General features: G+C 40.0%; 1 pseudogene; it reads left to right on the forward strand.

Moving 5' to 3' along the window:
• Positions 1-11,602: 11,602 nt before the first annotated feature.
• LOC130043056 (COX assembly mitochondrial protein 2 homolog) lies at positions 11,603-11,909 on the forward strand (annotated as a pseudogene).
• Positions 11,910-14,513: the final 2,604 nt, after the last annotated feature.

Here is a 14,513-nt window from a genome sequence, read left to right on the forward strand (position 1 = left end):
TTTTATATTAAAATAAATTTTTAAGGCTCAGAACAGTTTAGTCTTACAGAAAAACGTGTCGACAGTGCAGTTTCTACATACCCCACCCCAAGAGCTCCCCGTTATTTACATCTTATATTACAATGATACTCTTCAGGGTGACTTTTAAAAACTCTCATTTCTTTTCATTATGCTAAAAAAGATTTATCTATATCGTTTGTGTAATTGTCAATCTTTCATTTTCATTTCTAAATGGTGATCCATTATGTGAATAATCCATAATTATTTATCCATATTACTGCTGATGTGCATCTGGATAGTTTCCAGTTTGGAGTTCTTAGAAGCCAGTGCTGTTATAAACGTCCTAGTAAGCAGCTGTATTTTCTAATGACTCTCCAGAGAACTTGGACATGGGTTAAGGAGCAGAGAACAGGCAAGCTCAAGCACAACTCAGGGCAGTGCTGTGGCCCCCAAGCACCACTGGCCAGCCTGAGCACCAAGAACAGTGGGGAAAATAAAAAATAAATGAAACTCTCCAGGGATTACCATCTGCAGCAAGAACTAGAAACCACTCGTGATCTAGACTAAAGAATCCAGGTTGTCTTGCTCTTTCTTTTTCTTTTTTTTTCTTTTTTTTTGGAGGGGTGGTCACACCTGGTGATGCACAGGGATTACTCCTGCCTTGTGCACTCAGGAATTACTCCTAGCAGTGCTCTGGGCAAACATATGGGATGCTGGGAATTGAACCCCGGTCGGTCGCATGCAAGGTGAACACCCTACCTGCTGTGTTATCACTCCAGCCCAGTCTAATTTCTTGTCCCCTCTGTCTTTCTCTTTCGTGGCAAGGAGTAAGGGGTTAGAAAGGTGCTTGGTGTTCTGCTATGCTCAGTGCACAATCTAATAATGCAGGTAAACAGGTCTTCCACAAGTGCCTGCTTATCAGTGAATGCATTGACTGATTCTGCTTCCTATTTCACAATCCCAACACCCTCTGTTCCAAATTCACAGAAGCCATATCTGTGCCATTTCCTCCCACTGATGGGCATCAACCAACTACCCTTCATCTAGTTTGACACAGGCTTTCTCTCCAATACTCCCAGTCTGGGTCCCAAACGTATGTTTATGGGGTACACAGTATGTGCATCCATGAAAGACGAATTCTGAAGACTCACGAGAGCACATTGAAAGGGAATCAAGAAGCACTGTGAGCCCTGCTTATCCAGTTGCAAAGCATCAGTCATTTGTCGTTCTTGCTTTGTGTACTGATTGTTTCTACACTTTTCTTATTTTCTAAACAGCATTTATCTTTTGTTTATTGATTTTTTTGCACCAGTTTATATAGAAGGACATTAAACCCTTTATTTTTATATCAGAAACATTGAAATTATTTTGTGTGTTGGTGCTTTCTTGTCCCTCCCTGAGTGTCCACACACACACACAAGACTTTGCCATGGACCGAGAATTGGAAACATCCAGCCTTCTCTCAGTTTGACTATAAACCCTCGTTTCAAGTGGAAAATGTTGCTGTGCCATTGGTGAGTTTATCTGTATATTGTTTCCTAAGGCTATCACTGTATCACTGCCATCCCATTGCTCATCGTTTTCCTCAGCGGGTGCCAGTAACATCTCCATTCATCGCAGCCCTGAGATTTTAGCAGCCTCTCAAAACTGCCATATTGGAGGATCTTTTAGGGTCAGGGGAATGAGGCCCGTTATTGTTACTGTTTTTGGCATATCAAGTACGCCACGGGGAGCTTGCCAGGCTCTGCCATTCCTAAGTCTCCTCTAAGACTATGCTCACAAAATTTCCTGGACTAGAGATTTAACATGACAGAAATATATTCTGTCACAGCTCAGGAGGCTAGATGTGAACCAAGGTATTGACAGAAATGAGTCCTCCTGAGGCTCTGTGGGAGGACCATCCTCTCTCAATCCCCAGTCTTTCATTCAGCATGGCTGGCAGTCTTTGACTTGTAAACATGTGGATACAAATTCTGCTTCCATCTTCACATCACGTTTTCCCCGATGAGGGATCTCTGTGACATTCAGTTTTATGGGTCAACTTGACTAGACCTTGTTGCCAAGATATTTAGTCAAATGTTCTTCTGAACATTCCTGTGATGGTGCTTTGGGAGAATATTAGCATTTAAGTCAGTAGATTTTATTAAATTACCCTCCCTCATGAGGTTGTACTTCATTCAATCAGTTGAAGAAAAGATTATGTGGCCCAGCCTTTAACATTGCTTCCATCTCTGTCTACATGAGGAAATTCTGCCAACAGGTGCACTTGAACTGCAATATCAGTTCTTCTTTGTGTCTCCAACTTGATGGCTACTCTGAGATTTGGATTTGCCTACCTGCATAACTGATCGACCTATCTATAAAATAAATGTCTCTCAAGAGAGAGTGGGAGGGAGGAGATGCACACTTTTGTTTCTGCATCTTTGAAGAACCCTATGAAAACTGAGTTTTGTAAGTTCTAACCTCTTCTAAAAAAAGACACTAGTCATCAGTTTTTGAGCCCACCCTAATCCAGTCTAACCATATCAGCACAAATTACATTTTGCAAGGATATTCTTTTAAATATTACATCCTAACTTCCTGGAGGAAAATAAATTGAGGAGGAAAAGCACTTTTAACCCCATATAATCAAGTTTCAAGTTACTGATCAGTGGACTCACATTCTATTTCCATTTTCCTACCTCAAAGCTATGGCCACAGAGAACAGAAGTTCCTGAACATTCAGATTCTGGCATGAGCCTGGCTCTCTTTGTTCAGTTTTTTTTAAGGTTGATCATACAGCTCCTAGAAAGAATTGTTACGTTTGGTGGTAGACCCTGGTGGTAGACCCTAAAGCAGATAGTTCTGAAGATGGGATTTCCAGGTGTAAATTCTAATGAGCAGTGCGTTATCGGATTAGTTATTTTACTTATCCTCACTATAAAGGATCATCATGAATATTAAACAGTACCAAGAACTCATGCCTACATTAATGCACAAGCATGGGTCCTCCAACTTGAGATAGGGCATATCTACTTGTAAACTGGAAAACTTGACCTACTTGTTCAGAGATTAAACAAGTTCTTAAGTCAGGAATATAAATAACATAAACAACTGAGACATGATGGAAAATCCCCAAATGGATGACCCCAAGCCTCAAAACAGGTAATGTTTAAGGAGTGAACCAGCTAAACTAATTCTAAAAGGTGCCAAACATAAAGAAAGACAACTGGTATTAAAATCCCTGATGATTCTGGTGCAAGATGATGGATTCTCTTTAAATACTAGATTCTTGGTGATTTGATACTTAAGAGCATCAAATGATACTCTTAAATTAATGAGTAGCTGTAAACAGATAACTCAGATTTCCCTCTCCTAGTCATTCTTCAAAGTGTCTTTCTGAACCTTGACCATATCCTTCTACTGATTCATAATGTCCGATACTCTCTGTTCTTTGTGAAGTCCTGCAAAACGCAGGACGAACCTTCCTCTAAAAACAATAACAACAACAATAAAAACCATCGCTTCATATTCCTCACCCACACTCTAGCTATACAACTCAACTCTGCTTTATATAAGCACTCCGAAGCAGTCCTTCCTTCACACTTTGGCTCATGCTACTATTTCCCCACCCCCCACCCCCCATAGTTCCATCTTCCTTTGCCCTTCTGGAAACCCAAATCTCATACACAACTCTATTGCCAATACCATGCATTGCAAAGAATCAAAGCTAGATGACATAGTTGACTTTATGGGGGGTGGGCGTGGGGGAACCAGTGTTATAAAACTCTCATAAACTGTGGGCATGGAAGAGCTTCAAGGAATCCCAGAAACAGAGGCTCCTAAGACTCCTGATTTCCTTTGTTCTTGCTGCTTGCTGGTGAGGGCTGCTGCTTGATTTCTCAGTGACAGAGGCTGAAGCCTAATAGTATACTGCTTTACCATCAGGCCTCACTTACTGGAGTGTTGTTCTGTTTCATCTGACAACCCACTCTCCTAGTCAGATTCCAAACTCAACAGAGGGTTGTCACTAAAGTTTTGCTTACATAAAATATATTATGAAGCAGCAAAAATCAGATTTTAAAAATTTTTCTGCACAACACAACACACAAGGTAGATCCTTATTCCATCTTACCTGACTGAATGACCCTACCATCTATGCCCACCTCCCTCCCTCCTCCTTTATTTTGTCTCATCCTTAAAGAGATGAGTGTCACAGTGGTGATGAAGAAGATCTGGTGACAGGGAAAGACATGAGGAATGCAAGAGTGTGTTGTGATGATCATTATGTGATGAGTTCTTTAAAGGGGAAATTTGGAGCAAGGGATGTATATGATTTAGCATTAGAGAATTTGCCTTGTATGTGTAAAACCCTGAATTTAATCACCAGTACTGCAAACAACAAAAATAGGCAAAGTTAAATTAAAACATTCTCAAATCAAATGGTCTGAATAAAGATGCAATGTAACATAAGAAAAACCAGAATGTCTCTAGTTTGGGGATAGGGTTGGAGGGAACTTTACTTTTCAATAAATCTGATTGCCACCTCTTCTGTTCTATATTATGGGCATGCTGTGCACTTTCCACCAAAATACAAATGAGTTTGCTTTATGGTGATGTGTTCCCTTAATTGGGTCCATTGCATAGGAGTCTGAAAGAATAGAATTTACCAGTTACAGGAGCAGCAGGTTCAAATTTCTCTTTACGTCAGTGTGTTTGCACCACAATGTTGCTGGAGCTGATAATTGAAGCTTCTCCTAGAAAGGATCCCACTAGTTTGGGAGTTTGATTCTAGAATTGTCTGTGAACTTGTAAATGACATTGAACATAGGATTCAAGTTCACTGTGACTCTTTTTCCTGGAAGCTAAAGAATTACACAAATACGTGTCTGAGAAGCAAAGGCATATTTAGGAATGCAAAGTCATGTTTTCTGATTGGCAAATAAATATTGCAGCCTGAGAACTCAAGATACCGAGCCAGCAATCTCCAATTGTAGGGTTTATTGGTCTATTTATTTTTCAGAAGCTAAACCAGCAAAATACAACCTGCTGCAAATTTGTTTCATTTGCTCTCTTCAGTCAACTCCAGAGAAGTTAGTGACCGTTACTTTTTTATATAGACTATCAATAGTTTTTCCATCAAAAAGCTATTTTAATTCATTAAGGAGTCTTTCTTAAAATGCCACTGTCTGGCCACCATCCTAATGATGGCAAAGGAGAAAAAAGAAAACACGAGGAAATGTGCAACATGAATTCTATGGGTGCACCCACAGCTTTTGTTTTACTTGGGTTCATTAAATTTTCTCTGCTCAGGCAAGAAAACTCAGCAGCATCTCTGTTGTCCATGGACCCTGAGAGCACCAACCAAAATTCCCTCTACATATGCCTGCTCTCTGGTCTCCTGAAAATCAGACTGTCAGTGGGGCACAAAAATGATTGGGGTGGGGAGGCATCAGAGCCAGTCATTATTGTTTCACTAGCTACTAGCTAGTCACCTTGAGCAATTGTCTTAACTCTTCTAAGTTTTCTCATCTGGTTGTCTTTCTCTTGGGGTGCTAAAGTGGAATAAATAAGATAAAATACTAAAGATCTGGGGAGGCAGTAACTGCTAATACAGATTGGGCTATTGGGATTTTTATATGGGAACACAGCAGTTGGAGTGATCTGTACTATTTGGAAACTTTTTGATCCAGGCTCAATGCTGTTTGATCGTAACCTTTTCTGTAAATCAACATGTTCCCCACATTTCTCTGTCTCATTCAGCCTTTCCCATTATTGCATACAGCAATTTCTAACTAAATAGGTGGCAGATGTATGCTCTTGACTCTGCTCTGATATTGCTCTTAGCCTCTTTTTTTTAGCCTTGTGTGCTAATATTTATTGATTGATTGATTGATCAAGATCTGTTGCCTTCTACCTTACACTCCATCAAATGTGGTGTGCTACTCTTAGTACATCAGTGGAGTAGAGTATAAAATTTCATGTAGATGTTCTAGAATTCTAAAATTTTAAATAAGGTAATAGAACTGGAGATGATTTTGGGGTCCAGAGGCATCTCTCCAGCTTGCAAGATTTATTTGTGAGTGTCTGGATCATTGCTGTTAATGAGCTTATATGGCGCCAAAGGCAGTCCTTGAGCATGGCCACTAGATTCCCGGAAAGACAGGAAAATAGGGAGAGGTCACCCATTCCTACCTCCGAGAAAGCCTGTAGACTTCGACCACCCACATACCTGAGTTGTTTTTACTTTGTTTTTTGGCTTTGTTTTATTTTTTATTAGTGAATCACCATGAGGTAGAGTTACAAACTTAATGACCTTTCGTGTATGCATTACAGTCATATAATGATTGTTTACCCATCCCTTCGCCAATGCCCATTCTCATCCACCAATGCTCCCAGCATCCTTCCTACCACCCACACCCCATCCCCCACCACCCTACCCTGACACTGTGGCAGGACATTCCCTTTTGTTCTCTTTCTTTGGGGTGTTGTGGTTTGCAATAGAGGTGTTGAGTGGCTATTGTGTTCGTTCTATAGTCTACTTTTGGCACGCATCTTTCAACCAGAATGGGTCCTCCCAACATCCTTCACTTGGTGTTCCTTTCTCTATATGAGTTGCCTTTTCCCCTAGCATGTGAGGCTGGTTTCCAAGCCGTGGAGCAGACCTCCTGGTCCTTATCTCTACTACTCTTGGGTGTTAGTCTCCCAGCAGATTCATTCTCATGGATGAGGCTCATCCAGAGTCTGTGGAAATCGGCCGTGAGCATAGTGGTGTTTAGGCTCCAGAGGTTGCTGGCTGCCGGGGCTCTGTTAAAGCTGGTGCTGGGCTCAACTGCCCCCCTCCAGGTTGTCCTGGAAATGAGGCTCAGCCTGGTGCATTGTCTGGAGGCATCTCTGCCTGCTCTTAACCTCTTAACCACATAAGAGTGAGGGAACAGCACAGAATTATTCATGGGGCTTAGGAGGTTCCTAACATCTTCTTATCTCCCAAAATTTCTATCTCTGGAGGATGCCTAAACTGACACCATTTATTAGCTCAGTTTAATCTTCAGTTCAAAAGAATTTGAAAGAGAGAAAATCTAATAAAGATTCTAAAAAAAATAATAAAGTGGAACATGTGACTTTTGTCTCATTACAATTTATTTCAAACTCCAACTGAGGATGTGATGGGCAAATACAAGGACTGGGTCACCTGAACTTTATCTTAGACTTACATCAATATATTTATTATACTACTTAATCAAAAGTAAACTCGTGTTATTTATTTTTTCTAATACTTATGCCTAGCTTATGCTCATTCATGATTTTACAAATATTTCATCAGTAATGCATTCTCTTTTTACTTAATTCTAGTGCTTGTTTCTGATGTTTTAAAGTTATTCATATTTAATAGGGTTTGTTGATTATGTTTGAATTTTTCCACTGGGCTGTTGTAAACCTGAGGTCAGAGTTCCTGCCTTTATTTCTCATGCACAACTTGTAATCTCTCTCCATTTTCATATTGTGTATACTTGTTGCTCCAAACTGCATGGATAATCCCATTTTATGAATGAACAACAAGTATTAGCAATTCTACCATGATTTTATACCATCAGAAGTTTCAGAAACCATGACAAAATAAAAAATAATCAATTGCATAGTTTTTAAATAACAACTTAAAAATAAGATTACCTGCTCCCAAGCATAGGGAAATAAGTCTAGCTGGAAATTCTAGAGAGGGGTGGGGTATATTTAATAGTATGATGTAGAAAATTTCATAAAGTCAGAAAAATGGATTATCCTTCTTAATCTAGAAGTGACTTTTCCCTGAGCAAAGGGATTGCAAACCCCACAGTGTTTAAACTTTCGGCTCCCAAATTGATCCCCCACAAAGAGAATGGAGCAGTACAACTAATTTCTTCAGAGAGCCACAAAACTGTATTATTATAGGCAGTCTGTTGGAGGAGGTAGTAGGAGGAAATCAGGAATCCTGCAGAGTCAAATATCATTTATCACTCAGGGGCTTAAGACATCTGACCTTACAACGTTCTCTCTCTTTCAGTATTAAACAATATACAAGATGCCAGAGAGATAATACAGTGGGTAGAGCATTTGCCTTGTACAGGGTTGATGGGTTTAATCTCTGCCACAACAAGTCATCCCTGAGCAAGAGCTAGAAGTAAATACTGAGCACTGTTAGGGACAGTCCCAAATAAAACAAAAATAAAAAAGAACCCCAGGAAAGAAATCTTTTCACTCTTTTCCTTTTTGCAGGGTGGGGGTTGAGGGGGTAGCAGTTGGGGGAACACTCAGCAGTGCTCAGGGCTTTGCACTCAGGGATCACTCTTGGCAGGTTTGGGGGACCATATGGCATGCCAAGAATCAAATTTGGTGAGCCCTGTGCAAAGCAAGCACCCTACCCATTGTACTATCTTTCTGGTCCCAAGAGAGGCCTAATTTCTACATGTTTTCTCTGTCCCCTTTACACCTTATAGTCATATAGTCCATTGCATCTTGTCCATGTGCTTCTGTGGTCTTTGCCCTCACAAGTCTAGCTCTGGGGACAGGGGTGGAGTAGGGACTGTTTTTGACACTTATCAATAACTGGGACTCTCTTGTTCTCCCTTTATCCTTACAGGGGCTCCTTCTTCTCCACTCTCATGAAGAGCCGAGATTATCATCTTACATGAGTTCAAGATTTGATAAAGGTAGGAGGAACTTTTGCCTTTCTGCAACTTTTCTTCTCTGTCCTGCCAAAGTTTCCAGGGAAGGAACTACAGATAGCCTTGTCTCCCATCTAGACAAAGGTAGAGGAAAAACAAACAAAGAGCTACAAGGACATCAAAAACACCAATTCATCTCTGGATCTTTAATTCTGCCTTAAACAAAGACTCTGGAATAAAGGACTAGCAGAAGGCAGATGCCACCACTGGAGACAGAGAAAGAGCAGCACCAACTAGTGGAATCAAAGGCTATTTCCATTTTTCTTAGGAAGAAACAGAAACAAGAAAAAAATGGGGCTACCTCTTTTTCCTGCACTTTGAAGTCTATGTAGAAAACCAACCAGTCAATGGAATTTTGATTCACACTCCACCACACTCTTATACCCCAACATACAGAATCCTGTGTGAAGGTCTTAGAAATACAAACACTATATTTGGATCATATTCAGTTGAACACCATTGTCAAAAAGAAACAGGCAAAACTAAATAAGCAATACCTTGGAAGATGACAGTTGTACCCTCAGATTATTGCCATGTATACATGCAGGATATGAAAAATCAAATGTTTTTTTAAAGGGAATCAGGTGTTTGAATGACACATTTACAGAATATCAATCATAAGAAAAATAGCAGATGCTTCTTATCTAAATTATGACATTGCTCAGTTACTCAGGAAATAAAAATTCTGAAAATTGGACAGCCTTGCTCAGTCTAGGATGTGCATTTTCCAAAATGAAATGGAGATAATCCTAGCTTGTCATTTCCATCACAGACATGGTTTACATAAGGAAGACATTTCCTAATCATAATATATGCCCCTCAAACTTTTATTTTATACTGTCCCTAATTATTGGTCAAATAGTCCTGAATGGAGTGAGAGAAGAATATTAAACAGATATTGTGAACCACCAAGCTAGTCCACACTTATGTGGGGAAATTGAGGATGAATTTATATTGCAGAAGTAATGAAGAGATATGTTTGTTGTTAAATAAACAAAGGCCCTAAAAAGTATATAGATAAAGCAATAGTATAAAGCAATATTTCGTATTATCTTACCACTCAGTGATAAGCACTATTAAAATCTTTGTATATTTTTTCAAGCTATTTTTTGTACGTACACAGAAATTAAAACTATCTAATTTGGGGTTGGTTTAGTTTGGGAGACATAGCCAGCTTGCTCCTGGCCCTATGCTCAGGGATCACTACTACTGGAGCTCAGGGCACCATACGGGGAGCCAGGAATCAAACCCAGGTCAGGGTATATACATAAAGCAAGTACCCTTCCCATTGTACTAACTCTCTAGCATCAATGTATCTATTCTTTAAAAAATTAGGCTCATTGTACATACTAATTTTGTAACTTATTTTTATATAGTAATATATTCTCATAAAAACAAAAACTTTTTATATGTGTATATAAATACATATAATGTTAGCATAGATAGAGTATTTCATTGCCCTCTACTTATCTTTATTAGACCCCAATTTTTCTTTTTGGGTCATACATGGTCATGCACAGGGGTTACTCCTGGCTCTGTACTCAGGAATTACTTCTGGCAGTGTTTGGGGGACCATATGAGATGCTGAGAATCAAACCGGGGTCGGCTGCATGCAAGGCAAATGACCTGCTCGCTGTGCTATCGCTCCAGCCCCTACTTGTCTTTATTAGAAACTGTAGGTTGTCTCCAGCATTTGGCAGTGAAAGAATATCCATTAGATGAAATTCTGGTCATCCTTCAGGACAAATTCTTTAGGAAGGAATCTGAGGTCAAAGCTATTCAGTTTTCAAGGATTGTTTTATGTACATTGCCAAACTGCCCTTCGGAAGAGATGTTCCAATTTGCATTTCTACCTGCGTAATGTAAGTGTCCAAAGTGTTCATATTAATGTGGTGTAGACACTCTCTACACTCCTTACCCTCTGCTAGATTCAACCTCTCAAGACTGGTAAAATCAAAAGTCCTTAGAACACCTGAACACACAAGGTATGGCCCCCAAACAAACAAACAAACAAAAAACAAATCAAAACTAAAACAAAGTTTATCTGGATTAACCATGCACAGATCATCAAAACAAAAATCTTCTGAAGATTTTCAATGGATAATAAGCCCATCTGAATCTCAGGTCTATCTCTTTCCCTAAGATCATGTGCTTTCTGGAATTTCGAGAATAAAAGCTGTGTTATGCATATTAAAAGTGTTTCAATAAGTGCTTGATAAATAGATAAAAGATCAAAAGAATAAATGGCTTTTAATTCTTCTGAGTTGATCTGTGACATCTACAGAAATGCAAGAAACTTACTCAGATCTATATCAACTAGTTAAATTCGGCTCATACACACAGTGCCTTGGAACCAGCCAGGGACTATTTACCATCATTTTGGAGAGAATTAGGGAGAAACAGGAAGATTACAGGAAATCTATTCTGACCACACAGGAGCCAGGTATGTGTAAACACAGCAACTAAAAGATGCAAACCCAGGGAGCACATTTTGCAAACATCAGCTAGAAGAGTGTGACCCTCATGAGTACACTGACAAGTGCAGGAGTACAACAACCAACTCTATGTGACAATATCAAAGGGCAGGAAAAGGGAAAATAATAGCTACATACAGATGAAAAAAGAATCACCAGTTCTAGCCATAATTACAGATATAATAATTCTCAAGATACATTTAGGATTCCAAGAAATCTTGTTGAACCAAGTGGGACTGATGAGTATAAAGGAGACCTTCTTTGTATTCTTTTCCAAAACTGCTAAGGTAGTTCAGGAAAAATAAATGAGAGGAAATTCAAGAAAAGAGTCTGGCCGTGTCTTGGCCGGGCTCGGAGGGCCAGCACCTGAGCGTGCCGCTCCGGCTTCGCTATAGGCGCCCAGCAGGGCCCCCATCCAGGTTGTTCTCCTGGGCTCCATTACTAAGGATGCATCCCGACTTATCTCCACACTTGCACACTGAAAAGTGCAACATCTTGATAAACTTGCTTAAGGAATGTAACAAAAAATCTTTCTGAAAATTTTTGGTCATTGCAATGATCTTGATCTAGAGATGAGAAAATGCTCGGAGAAAGAGTACTTGATGGAAAAGAGGATCAAGAGCGGGGAGCATGGTAATGCGATGCGAAAGAAACTATTTAATTCTCCAGAGGATTCTGAAAAATAAATTGTATTTTCACTAGATACCTTGGCTGAGAGAAGACCTAAAGCCTCTTGGTTGACAGCTGCAAGAATCCTCTCATTTGGTCTCCAGAACCCTTTGCCGATCGGTAGAAACAAGCCATGGAAAGATCCAGAAAAGCCTGGATTTTTACAATGTTGGCAGAACTTTAATTCCCTCTAGCATAATTGACTTCCCACTTACCCTCTTTGCCTCCACCAGGGAACACTGAAGTAACTTCTATCCCTCAATAAAATAGCTGATTTTAATCACTCTCTGTTCTCTAAGACTTTCCTGGAGTTAGGGCATAACTTCCATTAAACTTCCCTTTTTGACAATGAAAAAAGAAAAGGAGAAGAGAAGAGAAGAGAAGAGAAGAGAAGAGAAGAGAAGAGAAGAGAAGAGAAGAGAAGAGAAGAGAAGAGAGAAAAGAAAAGAAAAGAAAAGAAAAGAAAAGAAAAGAAAAGAAAAGAAAAGAAAAGAAAAGAAAAGAGCAACTACATTGTGTGACATACTTCCACTGTGACCAACTTTACTGTGTAGGACTCAGGCTAAGGATATGACCAGAACCATCTTCAGGCTATATGAATGTTCTGTAGGTACTTCATCAAGTAAAGTATTAGAAGTACTAATACTATACTAAACAGCTCCAGGGACATCCCCCCTCCTATTCCCAGGCAGTTTTCAAGTCTGTTTTAGTCAAAGACAAGTTTATCAGCTGTGACTTGCAGCTCAACCACATTTCACTGGCCATACGGGATACCATGGGGCCATAGCCAGTAGCAAAAACTCACACTAGAAACTGCGATCCAATGGTTTAGGTTCTACATGAAAAAATGCCCACTGGGAGCTTGAACAGCCAGGGAAGAGCCCTCCCCTAGCAGACCTGATTTTTGTGACCTCGTTGGCACCCTAGGGAATAACCCCTAAGCATTACTGGCTAAAGCACTGTGCCTCTAGGCCAAGGATGGCAGGAAGAGGTGTTGCTCCTACCAGCTCTGCTATGACCCGTTATAAAAGATCCAAAAAATGGGACTGGGAAATAAACTTAAAGGTGTAGGGCACATGCTTTGTATATGAGAGGCCTGGGCTTGATCCCCAGTGCTATATGTTTCTAACATTTCTGGGGACAATCTCTGAGCACCAGGAATAGCACCAAGCATTGCTGGATATGGCCTCCAAACAAACAAAATCAAAACCAGCAGTGGTATTACCCCAGAGCTGTGATGCAGTGGAATGCTGTGATTAAATGCAAAGTGGCCAGAGCTATAGAAAATAATACAAAGGTTAAAGCACTTGCCTGGCCTATAACTGACCCAAGCCAGGTGTGGCCCAGAAAAGGGCTGAGCAATAACACACTCTCGAACCCTCGTATTGAACCACTGACCCCTATGGCCCCCCTGTGATTCCTTGAGCAAGGTTTGGAAGATGCAACTTTCCCCCCAATTTTTCCACAGATTGATGTCTTGGGCTTGAATTCCAATTCTGCCAGTTCTACCTGCATGGTGCTTGACAAGTTACTTAGCTGTTTTTGTGTTACCTCCTATACAAAGTGTCTCACTCACTCATTTATAAAATTCTCTTCTCAAATGTTGTCTCTTCAGGGTAGCCCTCTCAGACCAAACTGCCTTATATGGTACTTCCTGGATACATAAATTGTTTAAAGAACTGGGAGGCATGGTTTGCTTGCAGGAGTCCTGGGTTTGATCCTGGGACCATATGATCCCTGGAGTACCACCAACACCAGTTGTGGCCCCCAAACCCAAATGCTATAAAATATAGTAGTAACTCTTATTAGTTCATACACAAGGCCAGCCTTCCATTCCTCCTATCTCCTATCACTTTCTATTCCTAGAGTTTTGCTCTTTCTTTCTTTCTTTCTTTCTTTCTTTCTTTCTTTCTTTCTTTCTTTGCTTTTGGGGTCACACCCAGTGATGCTCAGGGGTCATTCCTGGCTCTGCACTCCACACTCAGGAATTACTCCTGGCGGTGCTCAGGGGACCATATGGTATGCTGGGAATTGAACCCAGGTCGGCCGTGTACAAGGCAAACACCCTACCTTCTGTGCTATCACTCTAGCCCCAAGTTTTGCTATTTCTTTATGGTCTTCCCAGACTAGAGACACACAAGGCAACGTTTTTATCTCATTCCCTCTAAAGAAACTACTGTCTGTATTAGGAACTGAATGTCTGCTGACTGCATTACTGGGAATTACAGTTCTCCCTCTCAACTGATTGCTTTGACATTAAATGAATGAAGCACAAAAATGTTTAGCAGGTTGCTGAGCATGTTAGCAGACAATGTAAGATACCTAGTAGTTTTAATAACCCCAACAATAAGCATTCTAATTCCAGAGTCATTTCTTAAAACTCACAATGAAAACATAACTTTATGTAATTTGGCCTTATGTTCTTTGATGAATATCTCAATTTCTCCCAAGAAAGGATTTGAGGTAGCTGATGAAAGTATATAAATCTAGCTCTATTAATATAACTTAAGTCATTCTGGAATATTTTTTCAGATGTTGATAAAATTTTAATGGACTTTAGCTAACTTATCAATATATTTCCTGGAAGATACAATTAACAGTCTCATTCTCAGTCTAACACTTCATGAGACTAGTAATTTTGTGTATAAGAAGTACACATGGTCCATAATCAAATGAATGATGCCAAAGG

This window comes from Sorex fumeus, unplaced genomic scaffold (assembly GCF_029834395.1).
Source record: "Sorex fumeus unplaced genomic scaffold, SorFum_2.1 ptg000111l, whole genome shotgun sequence".
NCBI lineage: Eukaryota > Metazoa > Chordata > Mammalia > Eulipotyphla > Soricidae > Sorex > Sorex fumeus.